Consider the following 23439-nt stretch of genomic DNA (forward strand, 5'->3'; position numbering starts at 1 on the left):
ATTCTCACTGAGGCAAGCCACACTAGATTTTTCTGTTGCTACTATTTCTCTTTTACAGCTGAAGAAACTAAGCTTTAATGAAGTTGATTAACACCCACCCTCCCCTCAAAAAAACCTGACACATGTTTGCTTTGATAAGCATTAGATCACACTGTACTTCCTTCTTCGACTATTGAGGAAAGTTTGTAGATGACTCTTCATATAATGACTTGTAGAAGAAGAAGAATGCCAAACCCAGTAAGATACATTCTTATTTTTCTTGACTGTAACATTTATCATACTATATTGTAACTGTGTTTACTTGTCTATCTTCCTGGATACTGTGAATTTTTTTTTGAGGTGAAGGACTTTATTTCATACATATTTATACCCATAATTCCTGGCACAAGATAGCTAGGAATGGCTATTTGTTTCAATTAACGAACAGGTGAATGATTAAACAGAAAAAAAAACTTTAATGTTAGAAAGGAAAACTATTTGTTTGATAATTCACTATGTATTATGTCACCTAATGACAAATGAAAAATCTGACATCCCTACATCTTGCCTCGGTGCCTACTTGAGATTTCAAAAACATTGGTTTCATACAATACTCTACCCAACCCTGCACCATTTACTTCCTTCACACATTCATTATGACTCATAAACTCCCAAGGAAAAATGAATACAACATCTGTTTAATAATGCTTTATTTTTTAAAGTGTCCAAAATTGCAAATGAACTCATCTATGTGGACATCTTATTTCCACTTTCATATGCATAACTTCTTATATGGACGTATTATTTCCACTTTCATATGCATAATTTTTTCTCTCTTTAAAGATCCTGCTTAAAAATACCTATGTTGTGAAGTCTTCTTGATATTCATAGACATTTGCTACTAATACACTGATCTCTACTTTTCCTTAATTTTGTGTCAGCCTTTTGTTACACATGTTACTCTCTTATTCCCTTTCAGATTTTAAGCTTCTTGGTGTCAGGAACCATATCATGTTCCTGTCTAGTTTCCAGAGTTATCACAATGCCTCGCATATAGAAACCTCCTTTTGAATGAATGGATGACATTATGCTAAGTAAAGAAGCGATTATGAGGTATAAGAGATCATTACTGTTACTGAAGAACTTTACTCAAAGGGGGAAGACAGGACCTAAACGGAAAGATAAATAACAATACCAGAAAGCAGAGATTATGACCCAAAAAGAACAGCAATAGCTTGTGCTCAGGAAAGCATTCTGGGCTCCTTGTTTGTACCTAATGACTCATATTAACCTCATTAGCTTTTGTTTGAAGAACACCTTGAAATATTTCATAGTGCCATACGCCCATCCATACACAAAAAATGTGTGGCTTTACTTTGTAGGTAGATAGATAAGGTAAAATGTGACCTATCATCCTCTTCCTCTCCCAGTGCAGGAAATAATAGATTCAGAATAGAAATATTAAACGAAGGAAACGTAATACACTTGTATCTGCTACTAGTTATCAGCTCTTACAGAATCTCTAGACTGAAAGCTCCAAAGAGGAAGGGCTGTGCCTGACAGAGCACTTGGCACATAATACTTATACGATAAATACCTTTAAATGATTGAACAGTACAGCAACTATTAGATGATGAATAGTTATTACCTAGTTACAAAACTCTTTTAAACAATAGAACAGTAGAGTACAAAATGAAACTCTTTAACTTTAATTCAGTAAAGAGAGAAAGCATTTTTGTCCTTTACTAATATATACTCATTGAGATATTTTATTCAGTCTGAAAGGCATTTCTTAAAATTATTAACATGGGTCAAGTACTGGGCTGGGTCACAGAAACACCAAATAATAAGATCTTTTTTTGCTTAAGCTGCGATTTCTGACTCTCTGAACTGTAAGGTTTGGTAAAAGCAGATGCTCAATAAATAGTAGCTATTATAATTCCCTACCTAAGACTGGCTAGAATTGAATATATATAAATCAGTACAAAATAGCTGTGCTGGCTAACCAGCCTTGGAGAGAATGTGTATAATCCAACCTTGTTAGGCTGAAATGATTTAAAACAGTCTTGACCAAGAACTCTTGGAATACTGCTGTCAACTCAAGTGGCAGGAAGCTTGAGAGCTCAAACAGAACAATGTTGTCACATTAATTTTCCAAGGTCTCTACTCTGTTGTTGATTTCCCAACTCAGAAACCTTAAGTGGAATCCAGTGCACTATATAGTGATTCTAAATTCCTTAACAAAGCAGTGCAGGCTATCTAGATTTTGGATTCTTTTTGGCAACATCCTCCATTAACCTCCCTGTCATGTACTCTAATGTAATTTCCTTAGTCTTGCTAACCTTCAGTTTACTCATCTATAAAATACTAATAATACAAGTTCCTGTTGCACGCAGTGGTTAAAAAAGGTTAGCAGACAAGCCTGTCACTTAGATCACTGTAAGTGAATAAGAGATGCTGTCATTACGTATTTCAAAAAAATCATGTAAAATCGTTATCTTATTTGACCAGATTATTTTAAGTAAACGTCATATATGTACTTAGAAATCTCCTGTGTTTAAAACCAACACATTATCATTACGCTAACCTACGCTTAAGAAGAAACTATTCTTATGAGAACAGTAAAAAAATATATTCCAAAGAGTAAAATGAGATACTTTATGCATAATACTAATATTTCTTTCATAAGTTGAAAGTGATTAGATCAGTCAATATGGCAATAAGGACAAGATAAATCTGTCTTTGTACAGACATGAACTAAATCAAAGAGTATTACACTCATCTCTGGAATATGTTTGAAAGAAAACAATTAAAATTATTTTAGGTCCTTTATCCCCAGGCTCTAATACATATTTACTTTTTAAAAATACTTTAATGTTCTAAAAAAAAATACTTTAAAGCTTCATGACAAAGGAAACCATAAACAAAGCAAAAAGGCAACACACAGAATGGGAGAAAATATTTGCAAATGAAATGACCGACAAGGGATTAATCTCCAAAATATACAAACAGCTCATGCAGCTCAATATCAAAAAAACAAACAACCTAATTAAAAATGGGCAGAAGATCTAATTAGACATTTCTCCAAAGAAGACATACAGATGGCCAAGAAGCACATGAAAAGATGCTCTAACATCTTTACTAACAATTAGAGAAACACTAACTAGAGAAATGCAAATCAAAACTACAATGAGATATCATCTCACACCAGTCAGAATGGCCATCATCAAATAATCTACAAACAATAAATGCTGGAGAGGGTTTGGAGAAAAGGGAACCCTCTTGAACTGTTGGTGAGAATGTAAATTGATACAGCCACTATGGAGAGCAGTATGGACGTTCCTTAAAAAACTACAAATAGAACTACCATACGACCCAGCAATCCCACTACTGGGCATATACCACGAGAAAACCATAATTCAAAAAGAGTCATGTGCCAAAATGTTCATTGCATCTCTATTTACAATAGCCAGGACATGGAAGCAACCACAGTGTCCATCAACAGGATGAATGGATAAAGCAGATGTGGCACATATATACAATGGAATATTACTCAGCCATAGAAAGGAACGAAAGTGAGTTATTTGTAGTGAGGTGCATGGACCTAGAGCCTCTCATATAGAGTGAAGTAAGTCAGAAAGAGAAATACAAATACTGTATGCTAACACATATATATGGAATCTAAAAAAAAAAAAAACTGTCATGAAGAAACTAGGGGCAAGATGAGGATAAAGATGCAGACCTACTAGAGAATGGACTTGAGGATATGGGAGGGGGAAGGGTAACCTGGGACAAATACAGAGAGTGGCATGGACATACATATGCTACAATCGTAAAATAGATAGCTAGTGGGCAGCAGCCACATAGCACAGGGAGATCAGCTCAGTGCTTTGTGACCACCTAGAGGGGCAGGATAGGGAGGGTAGGAGGGAGGCAGTTGCAAGAGGGAATAGATGTGGGCACATATGTATAACTGATTCACTTTGTTATAAAGCAGAAACTAACACACCATTCTAAAGCAATTATACTCCAAGAAAGATGTTTTAAAAAAAAAAGAAATATAGGTCTCAATCAAGTTTCTAGACACTGGTTAGCAAACAAAATCTATAGATCCCATACACCAGTTAACAATCAATTATAAACTGAAAGGGTAAAAAGGTTTTAATCCCTTTAATAACAGAAATACATGGCCCCAATGAAGAAATCTAAAAATGATATGCATGCAATGCTTATACTTTAAATGCATAAATAAATGTGAATTTTACCAGGGGAAAAAAGTTGCTTTCTGGTATAAAATGTCATCCTTTTCATCTTTATGCTTTAAAGGAAAAAAAAAAAAAGGCCAAAAAAGTGCCTGCCTTCTGCCAGTCTAAAATCTTAATTCCAAATGATGATACACAGGACCCAGAAAATGGTTTCCTTGAAGGATTCAGCCTCTGAATGAAACAGGCTGTGCTCAAAGTCTGGCTATATATGTCCCACACCAATTTCAATTCAATCAGTACCACCCCAAATCTAATACCCTCATATCTAATCAAAATCTCTAATTTGATCCCACATATTTTTCAAGTCCCTTCCAACTGACACACTCCTTACCCAGTTCTAGAAACCCTCTCATTCCCATTAGATCACAGTTCACTAAATGAGGTGCTTTTTCCTGAAAATCTTTGTGATTTTTACCAAGAAAATATTAAGAAAAAAATTAACTTCACAAGTAGGAAAATAGTTTAAAAATAAAAACTCAAGGAAAGGATATCCCAATGTATAGTACCCTCTCTCTCGCTCTCTCTCTCTATATGCATAAATAGTGTCATTTTTTAAAACTTCTGGTAGGAAAATAACTCTTTTGCTCATAAGCACAAATTACAGAAATAAAGTGACCTACCTTCTACCAACAAAATCCTGATTCCAGTTGGAGATATTCAAGGACCCAGAGAGAGAGAGACAGTGTTCTCTGGGCAGCTGGCCTCCAAATGCAGACCCATGTCCTGACGGCTCTGGCTTTCTACCTGGGCAAAGGTATAATTTGATCAGCACCAGTCAACGGTAATTGCTCTCGTTGATCAGCCCACTTTGTCTGCGCCCCTTTGAGTTTTTAAACCAGTCTTACAGCAAACTAAGAGGTTGCAAATAAAAGGAGTGGGAAAGTCAAACCAAGCAATTATTAAACTAAAGAAACCTGGTCTAGCAGCAATTAATATCAAATGTATTTATAAGGTAAAAGAAGGGCAGCTTTAGTTATGAAAAAGAAAAACTCGTGGGAAAGATTACAATGATGCACTTTACGCACCTAGACACATAGCACTGAGACACAGAACACAAAGACTGAGAATTATAAGGTAAAACTGACATATCTGCAATCATCGTGTGAGGTTTTTTTTCCAAACACCGTTCTTCCAGAAACTGATACATGAGGACAGAAGAAAATTAATACTGTTATAAAAGTATAAACAATATAGTTAACAACTTTGACTATATTTCCTGCAGCAACCACATAGCAAAATGCTTTTCAACACATATAAAACATTTACAAAAATATACCGCTGTTAAGACCACATAATAAATCTCAATAAAAATTCCACAGAATCTACATATTGAGTACCCTCTTGATCAATCTTTTATTTCAATCATGAAATAAAATTGAAAGTCAATAATGAAAAATGGGAACACCACCATATTTATTTAAAAATGAATATCCACATAACATCTACAACAATATCCATATAATAGCTAAAAATCTATTGATTTTTCTGTTGTCTGCAAGTAGTTAGTAAAAACTAAACCAAAATACCTCAGAATTATTTGAAAGAAAAAAAAGATAAAAATGATAAAACAATTCAAAAAACAAAAGGGAAAACAACCATATACAAAAACATAAATGATTAGTAAAATAGAAGTCTGTTACTTAAAAGATAAAATAAAGAAAGAACTGGTTAATAAATTATATAGTACTCCCTGCTACAGGAAGAGAGTGCTCCCTGCGTGGGAGAAGCTGGTGCAGAGTGGCAAGTGGTGATGGGACTCGGGGAGGGGTAGTCATTTTATAGAGGTGGACCCTGCCAAACCCCATTTTAACCAGGTCAACATCAAGAGTCATAAACTGGGAATTCCCTGGCCGTCCAGTGGTTAGCACTCCGCGCTTTCACTACCTAGGGCCCAGGTTCGATCCCTGGCCAGGGAACTAAGATCCCACAAACTGCGAGGTGTGGCCCCCCCCCAAAAAAAGCCATAAATTACTTTGATAGTATATGTCCTTGATATGATGTGATTAAAATGTGACAAAATTCCCTCCGTAATCTTCCTCCAAGAAAACAGAGAAACTCAAGATAATCATAAGAAAAGCATCAAATTCCAATAGAGGGGCATCCTCCCCCAGACTGTCAGGTTTCTATACAATCTTTTGGTCAAAAACAAGGAAAGTCTGAGAATCTGTTACAGCCAAGAGAAACCTAAGGAGACATGAAAACTAATTTGATATTTTAGATGAGATCTTGGAACAGAAAAAGGACATTCCGTAAAATGTGAGGAAATCTGACCTTTAGTAGACAGTAACATATTGACATTGGTTCATTGATTGTCATCAATATACCATGGGAATTAAGATGTTACTAAAAGGGGGACATGCGAGTGGGGTCGGGTCAATACTCCCTGATCCACGTGCTCAATGCTTTGTAAATCTAAAACTGCCCCAAAATTTAGGTATTACTAAATATTGTAAATAATAAACAAACAGGAGAAGGCATCAATAAACAATATTAGAATGAAAAAAATTTGAAACATAATCTGAGTTTTGGAAACAGTCTACCAGACAGCACATTATAAACCAAATGATTCTATGAACCACTATGTGGCATAATCTTTTAGAGCACTTTTAAAAATATTTTAAATTATGAAATATAAAGTGTTCACAGAAATCTATAAAGCATATATGTACACTTCAACAAATAACTATAGAGTAAGCAGAAGTGGAACCAGTACCCAGGTCAAGAAATGCAATATTGCCAGGCACCTGGCTGCCTGACTTGTGCTCTTTTGCCCAGATTACAGCCCCTTCTGCCTCCTGGACTGACCTTATCCTAACTATTCACATAGTAATTTTGGTAAACATTATAAAATTAAAACTCTGTCCATTTTTGAAAACTTTATATAACCTTGAAGAATCACAATTGTATTTATGTCCTTTAGTGTATTTTTGGTGTAGTTTTTCATCACTTACGCCTTTGCATGCAGCTGGACTTTGCTGTTTCAGTACTGTAAAGTATTCAACCATATAATCGTGTTGGGCCGGGTCCTGTGAGAAGGGTGTCTGTCGCGCTTCTGGGGCGAGCTCCCTCCTTCCGGAGCCCGATGGACAAGCCTGGGGGCGGCAGAGGTTGTGCCCCGGCTGTGGCCGCGAACGCTCCTGTGGGCCGTGTTCTTACCCATACCGCAGACCCCCGGCCCACCCCCCGCCCAGTCGTGGACTTGGCGGCTCGTGGAGCGCCTCCGTGGGCCCAAAGGGGAGAGTCGATTGGCGGGGGATGACGCACCGTCGGTGAGAAAGCCTTCTCTAGCTGTCCGAGAGGGAGCCTTGGGGTACCGGACCCCCAGCCGCTGCCCCTCTCAAGCGTGCAGTGGTCACAGTGGCGACTGCCAGAACACGTGGGCAGAGCCCCTCGCCTTCGCTGGAGGGCTTGCGCCGGCCCTGCGGTGGGGCCGAGCGCCGCTCTTTGCCTGCCGCGTGCTGCGCCTTCCCGCTCTGAGTCGTGGGAAGGTCCCGCCAGGCCTGCGTCCGGCGCGGGGACGCGCGTATGCGTCTGCGTGCGCGTGCGGTGACCCCGTTGGCTAGCCCAAGGGGGCGTGGACGCCCGGATGTCCCGGCTCCCCAGTCCCGCAGCCGCGAGGAGCCTGTCGCGCCTGCCCTCTCCGCGAGTCGCAGCCGGTGGCGGTGTGTGGGAACGGTGCGGGTCGCCTCGCTCGGGAGCGTTTCCCTGGGGCGCGAGCACCGGGGGTCGGACTTAGATGAAGGCGGATCTGGCGAGGACGGAAAGGTTGAGTTTGGGTGGATGGGTCCCCCCGTGCCACGCCGGGGGACCGTCGCACGCGGGCCCTGGCGGCGGGACCGGGTCGTGGGAGGTCCCAGGGTGGCTGGGTCTGGCCGGCGTCTCAGGCGTCGTGGGACCGCCTTCGTGTGTGTGGCGGTAGGACCCCGCACTTGTTTTCCTGGTGGTCCGGTAGTGTCTCGGCCCTTCCTCTCCTTGGGCAGCGCCCCGCGCCCCTGCCCCGCGGCCCTCGCCGTGTGTGCGTGCCGCCACCTCCCCGTCGCCGCCGGCCCTCACCCGCCCCCACCCCTCCGCGCCCCCTTCCCCGTCTGGGACCGAGCCGGCCTCGCCCACGTGAGGGTGTCGCCCCCCCGCCCACGGTCCTCAAGGACAACGGCATTCCCTTCGGTCGGGTCACTCAGGAGGCTGGAGAGTTCGTGGTGACGTTTCCCTATGGCTACCACTCTGGCTTCAACTGCGCGGAAGCCATCAATTTTGCCACCCAGCGCTGGATCGATTATGGCAAAGTGGCCTGGGAATAGGGCTCTGCATGACCTTTGGAAAGATCTTCGTCAGAATAAGGGAGATTTCAGGTGAGCACCCTTAGGATATTAAAAATGGGTGGTTGGGTGGGGACTCTAAAAGGGACCTATAATTACCAGCTGCGAAGGGAGTTGGATGTTAGAATAGTAACATTAAGACCAGAAATTCGTATGGTACTGACATTGTGTGTATGTGTGTGTGTGCGTGTCTTCTGTTTCCTGAAGCAATATGGAATGGAGACTTTGTTTTCTTGGAGCAGCACGGAAATAGGAAGGTGGGGAGGCTTTATCTTCCTTTCCAGCCAGGCTTCGAGATGGAACAATAAGATGAGTGTGGGCATGAAGAGGTGAGGAAGATGGGCCATGTCCCTGGCATGCACTGTAGAGAAGAAAGGAGACTTGGGGAGGTCTGCATTGTCACCAGACTGTGAGGCCACCTTCCCTGGCCCCTCTCCAGAGCTGCAGAAGCTTTCCTTCCTCATCATGGCAGAGAGGGTGACCCCCAGGGGAAGCTGACTCTGTCCATTATGAAGTTTTGTCCTTGGTATGGGAAATTCCGGAAAGGCTATTACTCTGGATAGTAATAACAATTCTCTATTCAGTTCTTCTTCCCTATCACCTCTCCTGCAGCCTCTTATTTTTCTTTTAATGGTGAAGTAAATAAATGTGATGCTGTTGATGTGGTTTTGTGTTATCCCTCCAGCCACAAACTCAGTCCATCCGTGGACCCACTCTGTATGCGTATGTGCAAAGTTGAATCTGAAGCGTGATGTCTTTCGTAAAGCAAACTTTTCCATAGTCACTGCTTTGAGCTTTCCAGCAGTTACTTAGAGGGGAGAGCTGAACTTAGAGTCAGCAGAAATGGCATTCAAACCTGCGCTTTGCTACTTTCTAGTCGTGGGACCTTCAGCCAAAAAATCATTGATTTTCTCTGAGCCAGAATTACAGTGCGAGAATTTTGTGACGATACTGGGGATGTAAATGTGACAGGCATGGAAGAGGTGCTCAGTTAATTTGATGTGCATTCATACACTCTCCTGGCCTCTAGGGCCAGCCCAATGCCTAGGACATCCACTCGTATTCTTTCTGTGATGCTCAGTTCTACTGTTGTTTTCCTCACCACACCCCCAGGCTTACACGTTACTTTTCTTTTAATTAATAGACTTTATTTTTGCAGAGTACTTCGCAACAAAATTAAGTGGAAAATACAGGGGATTCCAACATACTCGGTCCCATGCTCCTCCACCAGCATCCACACCAGAAAGGAACATTTGTTACAATCGAAGAACCTGCGCTGACACCTCATTATCACCCAGAGTCCTTAGTTTAATTTATTCACTCTTGGTGTTGTACAGTCTATGGATTTGACCAATGTATAATGACATGTATCTACACTTATAATACCATACAGAAAAGATTCATTGCCTAAAAATCCTCTGTGCTCTGCCTAATCATCCCCCCTCCCCGACCCCGACAACGACTGATCATTTTACTGCTTCCATAGTTTTGTCTTTTCCAGATGACTTGTTTCACGTAGTAATATGCCTTTATGTTTCCTCCACGTTTAGTGGTTTTATAGCTCATTTCCTTGTATTGGTGAATAATATTCCATTGTATGATGTATGACCCTTTATTTATCCAATCATGTGCTGAGGGGCATCTTGGTTGCTTCCAATTTTTTCTGCAATTATGAATACAACTACTATAAACATTTGTGTGCAGGTTTTGGTGTGGATGTAAGTATTCAACTCATCTGAGTAAATACCAAAGAGTGCAACTGCTGGATTGTATGGTGAGACTATATTTAGTTTTGTAAGAAACTACAATTTTTTTTTTTTTTTTTTTTTTTTTGCGGTACGCAGGCCTCTCACTGCTGTGGCCTCTGCTGTTGCCGAGCAAAGGCTCCGGACGCGCAGGCTCAGCGGCCATGGCTCACGGGCCCAGCCGCTCCGCGGCATGTGGAATCTTCCCAGACCGGGGCACGAACCCATGTCCCCTGCATCGGCAGGCGGGCTCTCAACCACTGCGCCACCAGGGAAGCCCAATATTAGCTATTTTAAATAATATTCTGTTAGAGGTACAGAGAAACTTCTGTTGATCAAAAAAAAAATGAAAAAGCGTGAAAAGACAAATCAAAGAGTGAGAACAGATATCGTGTTACTCATACCCAGTAAAGAACTAATAAGCAGAACATATAACTACTACCAAGGCAGACAACCCAGCAGAAAAATGGACAAAATACTTGATGAGGCACTTCCTGAAGGAGCACCTCCAATCAGCCAATAATCATAAGAAAAATTGGTTCACCCCTATTAGTAACCAATAAATGCAAATCAGTATGAGGTACCCCTATACCCTCACCTGATCGGCTAAAACTGTAAAGGCAGAAAATCACCAAAGGTTTGCAGAAGTGAAGGGTGATGAGCACCCTTGCATGCAGCTAGTGTGTAAACTGGTGAAATATGTTGAAAAAATTTGGCAAGTTTAAGTTTACATATTCTATGGCCATTATACACGTCAGAGAATTTTCAGAGCAACAATGTTTGTAAGAGGCCCAAAGTGGAAGCAACCCAAAGCCCCATCAACAGTAGAAAGTTTATATGGTTGAATACTTTACAGCACTGAAACAGCAAAGTCCAGCTGCATGCAAGGACGTAAGTGATGAAAAACTACACCAAAAATACACTAAAGGACATAAATACAATTGTGATTCTTCAGGGTTATATAAAGTTTTCAAAACTGGACAGAGTTTTAATTTTATAATGTTTACCAAAATTACTATGTGAATAGTTAGGATAAAGTCAGTCCAGGAGGCAGAAGGGGCTGTAATCTGGGCAAAAGAGCACAAGTCAGGCAGCCAGGTGCCTGGCAATGTTGCATTTCTTGACCTGGATACTGGTTCCACTTCTGCTCACTCTATAGTTATTTGTTGAAGTGTACATATATGCTTTATAGATTTCTGTGAACACTTTATATTTCATAATTTAAAATATTTTTAAAAGTGCTCTAAAAGATTATGCCACATAGTGGTTCATAGAATCATTTGGTTTATAATGTGCTGTCTGGTAGACTGTTTCCAAAACTCAGATTATGTTTCAAATTTTTTTCATTCTAATATTGTTTATTGATGCCTTCTCCTGTTTGTTTATTATTTACAATATTATATTTAGTAATACCTAAATTTTTGAGCAGTTTTAGATTTATAAAACATTGAGCACGTGGATCAGGGAGTATTGACCCGACCCCACTCGCATGTCCCCCTTTTAGTAACATCTTAATTCCCATGGTATATTGATGACAATTAATGAACCAATGTCAATATGTTATTGTATGCTAAAGGCTATCATTGGTTCAGATTTCCTCACCTTTTACCCAATGTCCTTTTTCTGTTCCAAGATCTCATCTAAAATATCAAATTAGTTTTCATGTCTCCTTAGGTTTCTCTTGGCTGTAACAGATTCTCAGACTTTCCTTGTTTTTGACCAAAAGATTGTATAGAAACCTGACAGTCTGGGGGAGGATGCCCCTCTATTGGAATTTTGATGCTTTTCTTATGATTATCTTGAGTTTCTCTGTTTTCTTGGAGGAAGATTACGGAGGGAATTTTGTCACATTTTAATCACATCATATCAAGGACATATACTATCAAAGTAATTTATGGCTTTTTTGGGGGGGGCCACTCCTCGCAGTTTGTGGGATCTTAGTTCCCTGGCCAGGGATCGAACCTGGGCCCTAGGTAGTGAAAGCGCGGAGTGCTAACCACTGGACGGCCAGGGAATTCCCAGTTTATGACTCTTGATGTTGACCTGGTTAAAATGGGGTTTGGCAGGGTCCACCTCTATAAAATGACTACCCCTCCCCGAGTCCCATCACCACTTGCCACTCTGCACCAGCTTCTCCCACGCAGGGAGCACTCTCTTCCTGTAGCAGGGAGTACTATATAATTTATTAACCAGTTCTTTATTTTATCTTTTAAGTAACAGACTTCTATTTTATTAATCATTTATGTTTTTGTATATGGTTGTTTTCCCTTTTGTTTTTTGAATTGTTTTATCATTTTTATCTTTTTTTTCTTTCAAATAATTCTGAGGTATTTTGGTTTAGTTTTTACTAACTACTTGCAGACAACAGAAAAATCAATAGATTTTTAGCTATTATATGGATATTGTTGTAGATGTTATGTGGATATTCATTTTTAAATAAATATGGTGGTGTTCCCATTTTTCATTATTGACTTTCAATTTTATTTCATGATTGAAATAAAAGATTGATCAAGAGGGTACTCAATATGTAGATTCTGTGGAATTTTTATTGAGATTTATTATGTGGTCTTAACAGCGGTAAAATTTTGTAAATGTTTTATATGTGTTGAAAAGCATTTTGCTATGTGGTTGCTGCAGGAAATATAGTCAAAGTTGTTAACTATATTGTTTATACTTTTGTAACAGTATTAATTTTCTTCTCTCCTCATGTATCAGTTTCTGGAAGAACGGTGTTTGAAAAAGAAACCTCACACGATGATTGCAGATATGTCAGTTTTACCTTATAATTCTCAGTCTTTGTGTTCTGTGTCTCAGTGCTATGTGTCTAGGTGCGTAAAGTGCATCATTGTAATCTTTCCCACGAGTTTTTCTTTTTCATAACTAAAGCTGCCCTTCTTTTACCTTATAAATACATTTGATATTAATTGCTGCTAGACCAGGTTTCTTTAGTTTAATAATTGCTTGGTTTGACTTTCCCACTCCTTTTATTTGCAACCTCTTAGTTTGCTGTAAGACTGGTTTAAAAACTCAAAGGGGCGCAGACAAAGTGGGCTGACCAACGAGAGCAATTACCGTTGACTGGTGCTGATCAGATTATACCTTTGCCCAGGTAGAAAGCCAGAGCCGTCAGGACATGGGTCTGCATTTGGAGGCCAGCTGCCCAGAGAACACTGTCTCTCTCTCTGGGTCCTTGAATATCTCCAACTGGAATCAGGATTTTGTTGGTAGAAGGTAGGTCACTTTATTTCTGTAATTTGTGCTTATGAGCAAAAGAGTTATTTTCCTACCAGAAGTTTTAAAAAATGACACTATGCATATAGAGAGAGTGAGCGAGAGAGAGGGTACTATACATTGGGATATCCTTTCCTTGAGTTTTTATTTTTAAACTATTTTCCTACTTGTGAAGTTAATATTTTTCTTGATATTTTCTTGGTAAAAATCACAAAGATTTTCAGGAAAAAGCACCTCATTTAGTGAACTGCGATGTAATGGGAATGAGAGGGTTTCTAGAACTGGGTAAGGATTGTGTCAATTGGAAGGGACTTGAAAAATATGAGGGATCAAATTAGAGATTTTGATTGGATATGAGGGTATTAGATTTGGGGTGGTACTGATTGAATTGAAATTGGTGTGGGACATATATAGCCAGACTTTGAGCACAGCCTGTTTCATTCAGAGGCTGAATCCTTCAAGGAAACCATTTTCTGGGTCCTGTGTATCATCATTTGGAATTAAGATTTTAGACTGGCAGAAGCCAGGCACTTTTTTGGCCTTTTTTTTTTTCCTTTAAAGCATAAAGATGAAAAGGATGACATTTTATGCCAGAAAGCAACTTTTTTCCCCTGGTAAAATTCACATTTATTTATGCATTTAAAGTATAAGCATTGCATGCATATCATTTTTAGATTTCTTAATTGGGGCCATGTATTTCTGTTATTAAAGGGATTAAAACCTTTTTACCCTTTCACTTTATAATTGATTGTTAACTGGTGTATGGGATCTATAGATTTTGTTTGCTAACCAGTGTCTAGAAACTTGATTGAGACCTATATTTCTTTTTTTTTTAAAACATCTTTCTTGGAGTATAATTGCTTTAGAATGGTGTGTTAGTTTCTGCTTTATAACAAAGTGAATCAGTTATACATATGTGCCCACATCTATTCCCTCTTGCAACTGCCTCCCTCCCACCCTCCCTATCCTGCCCCTCTAGGTGGTCATAAAGCACTGAGCGGATCTCCCTGTGCTATGTGGCTGCTGCCCACTAGCTATCTATTTTACGTTTGGTAGCATATGTATGTCCGTGCCACTCTCTGTATTTGTCCCAGGTTACCCTTCCCCCTCCCATATCCTCAAGTCCATTCTCTAGTAGGTTTGCATCTTTATTCCCATCTTGCCCCTAGGTTCTTCATGACAATTTTTTTTTTTTTAGATTCCATATATATGTGTTAGCATACAGTATTTGTATTTCTCTTTCTGACTTACTTCACTCTATATAAGAGGCTCTAGGTCCATGCACCTCACTACAAATAACTCACTTTCGTTCCTTTCTATGGCTGAGTAATATTCCATTGTATATATGTGCCACATCTGCTTTATCCATTCATCCTGTTGATGGACACTTTGGTTGCTTCCATGTCCTGGCTATTGTAAATAGAGGTGCAATGAACATTTTGGAACATGACTCTTTTTGAATTATGGTTTTCTCATGGTATATGCCCAGTAGTGGGATTGCTGGGTCGTATGGTAGTTCTATTTGTAGTTTTTTAAGGAACGTCCATACTGCTCTCCATAGTGGCTGTATCAATCTACATTCTCACCAACAGTGCAAGAGCGTTCCCTTTTCTCCAAACCCTCTCCAGCATTTATTGTTTGTAGATTTTTTGATGATGGCCGTTGTGACCGGTGTGAGATGATATCTCAGTGTAGCTTTGATTTGCATTTCTGTAATGATAAACGAGGTTGAGCATTCTTTCATGTGTCTGCTGGCAATCTGTATATCTTCTTTGGAGAAATGTCCATTTAGGTCTTCTGCCCACTTTTGGAGTGGGTTGTTTGTTTTTATAATGTTGAGCTGCATGAGCTGCTTGCAAATTTTGGAGATTAATCCTTTGTCAGTTGCTTCATTTGCAAATATTTTCTCCCATTCTGAGTGAACCCTATATTTCTAATAATTTGTCTATCAATGCAAATTAATGAGTAGAACTTAATTAGAATTTTTCAGGTATTTACACATTAAGGATAATGCTTGTTAAGGATGTGTATATTTGTGTTCTGTACTTTTTTCCTGCTTTTGTTTACATAGGCATTCTTTCTATAATGGTAGATTTTTATCTGCATCCCCTGTTTTATTATAACGTGATATGCTTGTACTTTTCTCTCTTTTCTCTTATGCTTATGTTTTTACACTTTTCATGGTCTACAAATTGCATTTTGGTTTCAGTCATCATTTCTATTGGGTGTTATGTTTTCTTTTGTAATTGTTTCAGCTTATTTCATTGTTTTCCTTTCCCTAATTTATCTTTTGGGTTAAGCTATCCAGTTTATTGAGTTGAGTGCTTAACTCCTTTCTTTTCAAGCTTGCTTAATGTCCGTACTGTTCAGTTAAGTTTTAATTACTCTTTTTCTGTCTTATGATTTGTCCTAATCTTTATTTTTAAATTTCAGCTTTTTTGCTGTATAATTGACTTTTAAAATTGTAAAATATTCAGTCAACTTTGTGGTGATTTGATATACATTGTGAAAGGATTCCCCCCATCTAGTTAATTAACACATTTCCTTCATATATTTACTTTTTTTGGTAAGAACATTTAAATCTTACTCTTCTGGAAAATTTCAACTATACATCACATTGTTATCAACTATAGTCACCGTGGTTAACATTAGCTCCTGAGACTTTATTCACTGTGTACCCTTTTACCCTCCCTTCCCTGCCCTCCCCCACAACCACTTTTCTACTCTGGTTCTGTAAGTTTTAATCTTTTTTTTTTTTTTTAACATTCCACATGTAAGTGATACCATGCCATATTTGTCTTTCTCTGTCTTACTTTACTGGACATAATACCCTCCAGGACCATCCATATTGTTGCAAATGACAAAATTTCATTCTTTTTATGGCTGAGTAGTATTCCATTGTATCTATGTACCACATCTTCTGTATCCATTCAACCATCGCTGGACATGTTGGTTGTTTCCATATCTTATCCATTGTGAATGTGGGAGGGCGGATATCTCCTTGATATTCTGTTTTTATTTCCTTTAGCTATATACCCAGAAGTGAGACTGCAGCATCATATGGTGGTTCTAGTTACAATTTTTGAGGAACCTCCATACTGTTTTCCATAGTATGCACCATAGCTGCACCAGTTTACATGCCTACCAAAAGAGTGTACTTTTTGCCCTTAAATTCAAACTTTGAAATTAAGATTACTATACAGTTTTCTTTTACTTGATGTTAAATCAGTTTGTTCTGTCATCCACTTTTTTTCAATAATTTGTACTTTCTTTAGGTTTGGCTTGGAAACTTCCATGAAGAGACTTTCTGCTACAGTGAGGTGAGAAGCCACCCATGCACTCAAGCGTGGGAATCTGGAGAGGTCTCAGGCACTTATACCCCCAACAGAGGAAACTCACAGAGCTGCAGGCTGAGGCAGGACTTGGCTCAGAGAGCCGTCTCCTCTGGGAAATACTGGATTTCCTTTGGCTCCAAAATGCTGACAAGAGTGGAGTCCTTCTGGTGGATGGACAAGCCTGGAGAAGATACCACCTCGTTTGTTTAAAAGTTCAAGTCTGAGTTCCTGCCTCTCAACTCTATCAAAACTTCTTTAAAAATAAAGGAAGTATAGGGAAGAGGTTACTCCCCAGCATTCTCAGGTATCCAAAGCATACCTAAGAAGCTGGCAGTCCGTTGCTTATTCTGTTGCTGCCATGCAGTCTAAGCACTTTGGGAGCCAGAACCCAAGTTGTAAGATTACGATCGTCCACCCCAAAATGGAAGAATTTGAAGATTTCAGCAAATATATTGTTGCCATGGAGTGGCAAGGTGCACACCGAGCTGGCCTAGCCAAGGTAATTCCACCGAAAGGATGGAAAGCCGGACAGATGTACGATGATACCGATGACATCTTAATAGCTGCTACCCTGCAGCAGGTGACCACTGGGCAGGCACGTGTGTTTACTCAGCACCACAGAAAGAAGAAAGCCATGACCATGAGCGAGTATCGCTGCTTAACAAACAGTGAATGACACCGGACTGCATTCTACTCTGATTTTGAGGATCTGGAGTGAAAATATTGGAAAACATGCCCCTATGATTCACCAGTATACGGTGCGGACGTCAGTGGCTCCTTATTCGATGAAAACACGAAGCAGTGGAACCTCGGACACCTGGGAACCATTCAGGACCTGCTGGAACAGGAGTGCAGAGTGGTCATCGAAGGCGTCAACACCCCCTGCCTGTATTTCGGCATGTGGAAGACCGCCTTCGCCTGGCACACGGAGGACATGGACCTTTACAGCATCAACTACCTGCACTTTGGGGAGCCCAAGACTTGGTACGCGGTGCCCCCGGAGCACGACCGGTGCCTGGAACGCCTGGCCAGGGAGCTTTTCCCGGGCAGGTCGCGGGGCTGTGAGGCCTTCCTGTGGCACAAGGTGGCTCTCTTCTTGCCCAAGGTCCTGAAGGACAACGGCATCCCCTTCGATCGGGTCACTCAGGAGGCTGGAGATTTCATAGTGACGTTTCCCTATGGCTACCACTCTGGCTACAACTGCGCGGAAGCCATCAATTTTGCCACCCAGCGCTGCATCGATTATGGCAAAGTGGCCTGGGAATAGGGCTCTGCATGACCTTTGGAAAGATCTTCGTCAAAATAAGGGAGATTTCAGGTGAGCACCCTTAGGATATTAAAAATAGGTGGTTGGGTGGGGACTCTAAAATGGACCTATAATTACCAGCTGCGAAGGGAGTTGGATGTTAGAATAGTAACATTAAGACCAGAGCTTTGTATGGTACTGAAATTGTGTGTGTGTGTGTGTGTGTGTGTGTGTGTGTGTGTGTGTGTGTCTTCTGTTTCCTGAAGCAATATGGAATGCAGACTTTGTTTTCTTGGAGCAGCACGGAAATAGGAAGGTGGGGAGGCTTTATCTTCCTTTCCAGCCAGGCTTGGGAATGGAACAATAAGATGAGTGTGGGCATGAAGAGGTGAGGAAGATGGGCCGTGTCCCTGGCATGCACTGTAGAGAAGAAAGGAGACTTGGGGAGGTCTGCATTGTCACCAGACTGTGAGGCCACCTTCCCTGGCCCCTCTCCAGAGCTGCAGAAGTTTTCCTTCCCCATAATGGCAGAGAGGGTGACCCCCAGGGGAAGCTGACTCTGTCCATTATGAAGTTTTGTCCTTGGTATGGGAAATTCCAGAAAGGCTATTACTCTGGATAGTAATAACAATTCTCTATTCAGTTCTCCTTCCCTATCACCTCCCCTGCAGCCTCTTATTTTTCTTTTAATGGTGAAGTAAATAAATGTGATGCTGTTGATGTGGTTTTGTGTTGTCCCTGCAGCCACAAACTCAGTCCATCCATGGACCCACTCTGTATGCGTATGTGCAAAGTTGAATCTGAAGCGTGATGTCTTTCGTAAAGCAAACTTTTCCATAGTCACTGCTTTGAGCTTTCCAGCAGTTACTTAGAGGGGAGAACTGGACTTAGAGTCAGCAGAAATGGCATTCAAACCTGTGCTTTGCTACTGTCTAGTCGTGGGACCTTCAGCCAAAAAATCATTGATTTTCTCTGAGCCAGAATTACAGTGCGAGAATTTTGTGACGATACTGGGGTTGTAAATGTACGAGGCATGTAAGACGTACTCAGTTAATTTGATGTGTATTCAGACACTCTCCTGGCCTCTAGGGCCAGCCCAATGCCTAGGACATCCGCTCGTATTCTTTCTGTGATGCTTAGTTCTACTCTGGTGTTCCTCACCACAGCCCCAGGCTTACACGTTGACTTTTCTTTTAATTAATAGACTTTATTATTGCAGAGTACTTTGCAACAAAATTAAGTGGAAAATACAGGGGATTCCAACATACTCGGTCCCATGGTTCTCCACCAGCATCCACACCAGAAGGGAACATTTGTTAGAGTCGAACAACCTGCACTGACACCTCATTATCACCCAGAGTCCTTAGTTTAATTTATTCACTCTTGGTGTTGTACAGTCTATGGATTTGACCAATGTATAATGACATGTATCTACACTTATAATACCATACAGAATAGATTCATTGCCTAAAAATCCTCTGTGCTCTGCCTAATCATCCCCCCTCCCCCCCCAACAACCACTGATCATTTTACTGCTTCCATAGTTTTGTCTTTTCCAGATGACTTGTTTCTCGTAGTAATATGCCTTTAAGTTTCCTCCACGTTTAGTGCTTTTATAGCTCATTTCCTTGTATTGGTGAATAATATTCCATTGTGTTTTGTATGACCCTTTATTTATCCACTCACGTGCTGAAGGACATCTTGGTTGCTTCCAATTTTTTCTGCAATTATGAATACAACTACTATAAACATTTGTGTGCAGGTTTTGGTGTGGATGTAAGTTTTCAGCTCATCTGAGGAAATAGCAAAGAGTGCAACTGCTGGATTGTATGGTGAGACTATATTTAATTTTGTAAGAAACTGCAAATTTTTAGGTTTTTTTTATTTTTTTTGTGATATGCAGGCCTCTCACTGCTATGGCCTCTCCCGTTGCGGAGCACAGGCTCCGGACGTGCAGGCTCAGGGGCCATGGCTCACGGGCCCAGCCGCTCCGCGGCATGTAGGATCTTCCTGGACTGGGATTCGAACCCATGTCCCCTGCATCGGCAGGTGGGCTCTCAACCAGTGCGCCAGCAGGGAAGCCCTGCTAATTATTTTTACCGGTAGAAAACTGATTTTTTTTTTTTTTTTTTTTTTTTGCTCATGATCTACCGCATGTTTGCACAAAAGGTCACACATACCCATTTACAAATTCCACTCCTTGTCGTATTTGTCCTTGTTGCAGTGTTACAAAGACAAGGTAAAGATTTTACAATCATTCAAGAGCCAGAGGACCCAGCCTTTATTCAGACTCCTACCCCAGCTTGTTTAGTAGTCTTTCAACAAATCAGGTTTCGATGGCTCTCCATTTGTCAGTTTAGGCAAAATGAGCTCTTAACCACATTGCACCTCTGTTAGAGTTTGCACATAACAAGTTCAGATCAGGGCAAACATAATTTGTGCTAAATAAATATTACCTATTAGCATTATTACTTAGGAGCCCAAAGTTGTAAGATGGATATTAGAACCTGTACTTAAGCGTAACTCGTAGAAGTTGGAATTCGGGTCTTGGGACTCCTCTAAGATTTGTATAAAGGGTCAGTTATGGATCTGTCTGACTACCTGGCCACAGTGAATTATTCGTAGAGATTAACCATTACACCAATTCAGTTTCCGTATGTATAAGGATTCCTTTCCAGATATTTGGAAATAACTTTACCATGATATTTATGTCGTTAGATTGTTACCGTATATGGGTCTTGAAGTTGCTTTTTCCCCCAATGTTTGTGTTACCTTTCATCACTTTAAATAGGAAAGCACAAACAGTTGGTAGGAATTGGCTACCGAGGTAAGTGGAATGGACACTGATGTGAGTTGAACAGATCCTGGTGAGTAGCAGCCCTTGCCCGTCCTGCTCTGCTCACCAGCCGCTCAAACTGAAATGCCTCCCAAGCTCCTTGTCATTGACCTGCAGTGATTACAGGGTAAATAGTGAGACCCTTCTCACGGTTGCTCAGCAAGTGGTGGGTGTTAGGGGGATAAGCAGTTTCAGGGAGGACAGAGGAAGGGCAGAACTGAGCCCTGTTGGGCATGGGTAACATGTTGGAGGTGCCACTCAATGAAAATGCAACATTTGTGTGGCCGGGTTTCTGGATTTGTCTAGGATCCTGGCATCCAGTATCCTCGTGCCCTAAATGTTCAGGCTCCTCTACCTAAAAAAGAGCTACGTTAAATCCTGTAGACCTCAGAGAGCATCTTTTCTTTGTCCCATCTCTCAGAGAGCCTTTTCTCAAAAGCTTCACATGGTGTCTATATATTTCAGTGCCCGTTCACTCACTCTCTTATTAATTCATTCAGCACATGTTTGCTAAGCACTTACCGTGTACCACGCACTGTTTGTGGAATTGGGGACACAACAGTGAAAAAGGCAAAGTTTCAGTTCTCCTGGAGCTTATATTCTCATTATAAAGAGAGACATAACAAGTCAAGCAGTCACAAGGCCTAGGAGAAAAAATAAAGCAGAGGAAGGGGTTAGAGAGTGGCAGGACTGCTGTGTTGGAGAGGGTGGCCTCTTGGGAGTGTGGTCTTCGAATGCGTGCTGTGGACAAGGGAGTGAGAGCATCACCCTAGGCAGAGGGACAACACATGCAAATACCTGCGGTGGGGGCACCCTTAAGGGGCTCACAGATTAGCAAAGTGGCTGGAGAGCAGGAGAGAGGCGGCGGGAGCTGTGGCGGGGGGAAGGCATAAAATGTCATAACTCAGTGAATGCAAACTCCTCCCACTGTGTGATTGGGGCCATTGGTGTTTTAGGTGACCTGGGGGTGGAGAAATTTGGGGGCCACAGAGTCTTTGAAAGCACGGATAATTCACAGCCATCCCTGGAAATGGCTCTATCGTTCCTACCAGATGCAAATCCTGAGAGCGGAATGTCTGTATGTTCTCGTTTCCTGCTGTACCAGCTGACATGTCACGTTTCTGACTTGTATTGCATTAGGTGGGACTTTAACAGAGCCAGCAGATCACTGACATTCACTAAGTTGACAATAGCCATCTCAGCTATGTATGAGCAGCAGCAAATCAATGCAGTCAGTATTTTGGAATTGTGCTGAGGCCCACATTCACATAATGTGGAGGGCAGTGAAGGCATCTCCTCAGGAGACTTCAGGAGAAATCCTCTGGAGAAACAGCTACCAGGTGAGAGATCAGGTGTGAGAGTTGAACGGGCTATAGATTTAGAATTTGTGTCTATGCATGGGAAATCATGGTACCAGAGACGGATAATTTTTAGGAAAGAGCTAGGATTAAGAATTTGCAAAGAAAGAGCTCAGGATCCATTCCCTGGGAATGTCAAGGGTCTATTGCATAAGTTTCTTTATCCTGAGAAACTCCTTAGTAACCAGGTGACCTAACCTCAGCTCTCTTGTGGTATATAACCTTGACTGTACTTACACATGACCCTCTAGGACCCTGAGTACTTTATTACCCTATGGTTTAGCTCATGTATTGAACCAGATTAAAACAGTTGATAATTATCTTTCTTGGCTTTCTCTGTTTAGTGAGGACTCAATGAATATTGTCGATTGAGTGAATGACTTGAAACCACCAATAGAAATGAAAAAAAGAGCTAGTATCATAAGAAACACCTAAAATAAATAAATAATTCCTATTACAGCATAATTGCTTTTATGTTAATTGTCTTTTAAAACAAGATATCCAGTTCTAAGCTGGGGTTTGAAATAACTTACAGAGCCAGAGAATAAACTCTGTTTCTCTTATTCCAATATGAGACCTTCATTCATTGACTCCACAAATATTAAGCACCCTCACCGTGCCAGGCTAGTCCTACGTGCTAAGGAAACATAGTATGACGTTTATGATCTGCTTGGAGACAGACAGGCAGTTAGGCAGTTTCACCACGCCACAGCTTCTTCCCAGCTACAGTAACCATAGCCAGGCTCCCCCCCAAACTGCTGGTTTTAGAGCCTCTGAAGAAAGGCATCTTTTACTGGGAACAGTCAGCCTCAAGTTCAGGACCAAAGCCTCTTGGGACTCTCAGAGCTGTTTCAGTATGTTCCCGGGCTCATGGCAGCTCTCTTGTTTACTTTTCTCAGTCATACTCTTCTTCTTCTTCTTCCTCCTCCTCCTCCGCCTCCACCTTTTCTTCCTCTTCTTCCTCCTCCACCACCTCCTCCTCCTTCTCCTCCTCCGCCTCGTGCACCGCCTCCTCCTACTTTTTCTTCCTCTTCTTCCTCCTCCACCACCTCCTCCTCCTTCTCCTCCTCCGCCTCCTCCACCGCCTCCTTTTACTTCCTCTTCTTCCTCCTCCACCACCTCCTCCTC

The 23439-nt window shown here is 41.1% G+C and overlaps 1 protein-coding gene and 1 pseudogene across 1 annotated transcript in view; one reads left to right on the plus strand and one right to left on the minus strand.

The window, feature by feature from the left end:
- Positions 1-7859, minus strand: part of LOC101279704 (lysine-specific demethylase 4D-like) — a 61920-nt gene extending 54061 nt beyond the window's left edge. Inside the window, exons 1-2 of the mRNA XM_049714091.1 lie at positions 7509-7859; positions 4865-4988 (exon numbers count right to left, since the gene is read on the minus strand). The gene's annotated coding sequence lies outside the window, so the exon portion shown is untranslated. The remainder of the gene's footprint in view (positions 1-4864; positions 4989-7508) is intronic.
- A 21-nt stretch (positions 7860-7880) lies between these two features.
- The window catches only part of LOC101274224 (lysine-specific demethylase 4D-like), a 65999-nt pseudogene continuing 50440 nt past the window's right edge, over positions 7881-23439 (plus strand).

The sequence above is a fragment of the Orcinus orca genome, chromosome 8, assembly GCF_937001465.1.
Source record: "Orcinus orca chromosome 8, mOrcOrc1.1, whole genome shotgun sequence".
Taxonomy (NCBI): Eukaryota; Metazoa; Chordata; class Mammalia; order Artiodactyla; family Delphinidae; genus Orcinus; species Orcinus orca.